This window comes from Bidens hawaiensis, unplaced genomic scaffold, assembly GCF_021521415.1.
Source record: "Bidens hawaiensis isolate Kalapana, Puna unplaced genomic scaffold, B.hawaiensis_p1.1 tig00037133_1, whole genome shotgun sequence".
In the NCBI taxonomy this organism is placed as follows: Eukaryota; Viridiplantae; Streptophyta; class Magnoliopsida; order Asterales; family Asteraceae; genus Bidens; species Bidens hawaiensis.
In genome coordinates this window covers 122242-126579 of record NW_027496467.1, presented here as the reverse complement: position 1 = coordinate 126579, position 4338 = coordinate 122242, and positions in this window count along the sequence as shown.

Sequence of the window (4338 nt, the reverse complement as noted above, 5' to 3'; positions counted from 1 at the left end):
TTTAAACTTGTGTAATTATCAAAAAAATTTATTCTCTCTCCTGATTAATTTTTTAATCAATTTCAGTCTTAGCCTCATATTTAATACCCATTTTATTGATTGTCTGGTTCATATTGAGTTCTTAAAGTTCTTACAACTTATCAAGTTCTTAAAAGATCCTTCCACTAAATATATATATATATATATATACATATATATATATATATATACATATATATATATATATACATACATATATATATATACATATATATATATATATACATATATATATATATCGCTCATTCACTCAATTTCTACAAATATCTCATTCACTTCTTTAAACTTATAAAATTTTCTCCAAAATTATGTCTTCCGACTCATTTTCGACACCCGACTATTACGCCGATCCCGACGTTATTTCGGATTTAGAGGATGACGCGATATTTAGTGTGATTCATGAGGCTGTCCTACTCCGCGAAAGCTCACAACCACGAACAAAACGACCTCATTTTCAACGGTTGATGTAACATCCCGAAATTTCTAAAATAATAGTTAATATATTATTTGCATCGGGAGAAATAAATGAGTTAGCGGAACGATAATAATAATAATAATAATAATAATAATAATAATAATAATAATAATAATATGAAAGAATAAGTAGGATAATTAGATAGGATTAGTTATGGACCAAAAAGGAAATATGGGCCTTAGGTCCATGGGCTTAAGGGAGTATAAATACCCCCTTAAACCCTAATCCTTTCCATTCCATCCATCCTAATTCTACACACACACACCACCACACACATACGGCCGAGAGAGGAAGGGTGAGATCCGAGACCAAACCGAGCCTATAACTTGATAGATCTTGAGCGTGCAAGCAAGATACAAGATTGTAGTTCGTCCCCAAGCTAACCGTAACCTTAAAAACACGTAAAGGTATGTTCGTTATCTTTAAAGTTTATGTTTTTATAAACTGTTAGTCTTGAAACTTAAAGATAAAGTAAATCGGGTCTAAACGGAATATAAAGTAGCAAACTTGATGTTGGAAACGAACTTAACGAACCTATGGCTAAGTACGGCGACTTGTACTGAACGTTTTTAAGAGTAAAGGTCCAAGCTTTATGGTATATACGGGTTAGAAATGAACGAAAACAGGTAGGAAACGTTAGTGGGTGATATCGAACCTTAACAAGAGTATTAAAATCACAAGATGCTTGTTAAGATTGATAAAAATCAACCCGTCGCTGCTGCTGGATAACTTCGCTATGGAAGTTCGCGTTGTTTACAAGTTCGCTTGTGGATAAGTTCGCTTTAAGACAAGTTCGCTTGAAGACAAGTTCGCTTGTGGACAAGTTCGCACGTGCATAAGTTCGCCTGATGCTAAGCAGCTAATGTTAAGTTCGCTATATATAGATAAGTTCGCTTATGTTAAATTCGCTTAATATTAAGTTCGTCAAAAGTTAAGTTCGCTGAAAAATAAATTAAAATCCTAATGGAAAATGTGTTAAGACAGTTAATGAAAATAAAATTTTTCCAAGCTGACCTGGTAGCTCGACCCTAGCCAGGGGCTTTGCCCCTTGGACCGTGCAAGGGGCTGCCGCCCCTAGAACCCCGCTGTCAGGGGCGCTACCCCCGAACCTCCGTTCGTTGAGGGTTATAATTAGACCAGGAACGCGTTATGGGTAATGATAGATAATTGGTACGTATAATTGTTATACAGTTAGTCTCGCACAACTTAAGAGAGGAATAACCATTAGCAGAAGAAGTAACCGAGTTCAAGTGAGCTTCTAGCCCCATTTCCTTGTTATGTTTTCGGGGCTGTGTGCATACTCGATGTGAAGTGTGAATACACTTACCTTAAGTGGTAAGTGTATGCTATAGATGTTATACGAGGTAGTTATTATATAATGCTTGTCGGTACGTGAACGATCTTCGGATATTGCACGTATCGCCAAGGATAGTGATTGCCAAGTGGTTGTTAGTGTGTATGAATGCTATGATGTGACTTGCTTGTTATGTAAATAATGAACTGATATGAAGTGTGATGTAGAAAAGTAGAGGTAGAGTGTGTTAGAAGTGGCAAGAGTCTAATAAGAGTGTTAGTGGCATGACGATAGTACGTGGTAGGGTAAGCCTATACGTGACTTCGTTATTAAAGTGGCAAAGTGGCATAACGTTGTACGTTATTAAAGTGGCTAAGCTGTAGGGGTAAATAAGAGGTTAAGTGGTAAGGTGAACATGTTAGATAGTGGGCTATGTGTCTTTGGATACGTATAAAATTGCATGTAGTGGTTGTATGATAAGTTGCTTGATTAACTAGAACTCACTCAGCGTAGCTGACTTTTAGTATGCACGCAGGTGAGCAAACTAAATAATCGGCATGAGGATGACACATGGCATGGATTGAACGGCTGGCATCTGAAGATGGAAGAAACGATGATTTAAATACGATATTGTATGTTAAGGTTTTAAAGAAAAGATTAAATGTTTTGTAATAAAAGGTTAAAGTTTTATATTCGGCGAAAGTTTTAATTAACTCTGATTTGTAAGAACTGTGTTTATGAGTAAATCAGACACTAAAGTAGGGCTACCGGGAACGGGGCCTTACAGTTGATAATAGATTATTTTTCGTTGGGCCCAATTTTTTATTCACAATGATTTCGTCGCCCTTTTCGGATGAGTCACCAACTAATTTTATGAATAGTTGGTGATTTAGAACGCGATTATACATTTTTCCAACAACAAGAGTATGCGGGGACGTAAACCGGGATTTTCCACTATGCAAAAATGCACGTTGGCAGTTCGTCAACTAGCGTAGAGGACTACGATAGACGCCATGAAAGAGTATTTATAAATGTAGGAGAAAGTGGGTCGTGAAGTCCTTCACACGTTTTGTGAATGTAAGTATTATCATCATTTTAATTATTTATTTCTAAACTTTCTTATTTTGAGTGTAAATTTTATAAACTTTGTTAAAATTATTAATATTAGGTATTCCTCGAGTATATGGTAAAAATATATTTGAGGAGGCCTAATCAAAGTGACATACAAAAAATATACGAGGTTCATCAACAAAGACACGGTTTTCCCAAGATGCGTGGTAGCCTCGATTGCACACACTGGTGCCCAGTTACTTGCAATGCCAATATCATCAGGGTGACCCAACAATTATGATTGAGGCGGTCGCATCATATGATTTTTGGATATGACATGCTTTTTTGGGATGCCCGGTGTAAACAATGATATAGTTGTGATACATATGTCCCCTATTTTTGACCATGTCATAGACAGAGTTGCATCAACACCTCATTTTCCACGAATGATGTCAACTACGAATACATATATTATCTAGTCGACGGTATTTATCCAGAGCAGGCCACGTTGGTTCTTAGCTTTACGTGCCCGACTGACAATAAACTTCAATATTTCAAGAAAAAACACAAGTCGACCATGAATGACATCAAAAGGGAATTTGGGGTCTTAAAGAAACGTTGGGCTATCATTAGAAAACATGCTCGTTTTTACCAAATGGATAAGTAAAGAAACATATTTGGGCCAAGTAAATTGGGTTAACCAAGGTAAGTCAAAATTGATCGGGTTTTTGCCATTGTTTGACCGAGTGTTCAAAACTAATTATTTATATTTTTTCTAAGACGTTCGGGATGTTGCATCCGTGCGGTAAACTTCGAACAAATTGGATTTGGATTTGAAGAGGATATAATAAGTTGTCATTCGATCGTTGAAGCCGATAATTCCAGATCGATTTATGGATGTTCGAGCTCATCTCAACCTATATAACTTAAAGATATGAGAGAATTAATAAAGAAACGAGAACTCCTTCATGAATGAAATTAGGTGTGTGATACCTTGAGGGGATGAATTGAAACAAAGAGGCTTCGGTTTTTATCAGGTGATTTGTGAAAATGTGTGACACTAATAAACAATCGATTTATGAATGTTGAACTTATCTTTATATTATTTGTTCAATCGTTTGATTTCATTGTGCCTGTCTCGATCATTTATTAAGAACAAATCCGTTCGTTGTGTTAGATACGGTGTCAGGGACCTACACTCATCAAGTAAAATACACGGAATGTATCCAACTTTAAACCTATAGTTACATGTATGAAACATTAAGAATATATTTTAATATAAATATATTTTAAAATTAACTTACGTGTGATTGTGTGAAAGTAATTCACTTTTAAATTGATGTTCAAAACAACGATCTCAAAAAGTCTCCTCGGTACGTTGGGTTGACATCTTAACAAGTTCTTCTGACTTTGTTTTAAACAATTTGCATTTAAGTAGAACTCGCAAAGATTGAATGGTGCATGTAATGAGTCCTTCCCT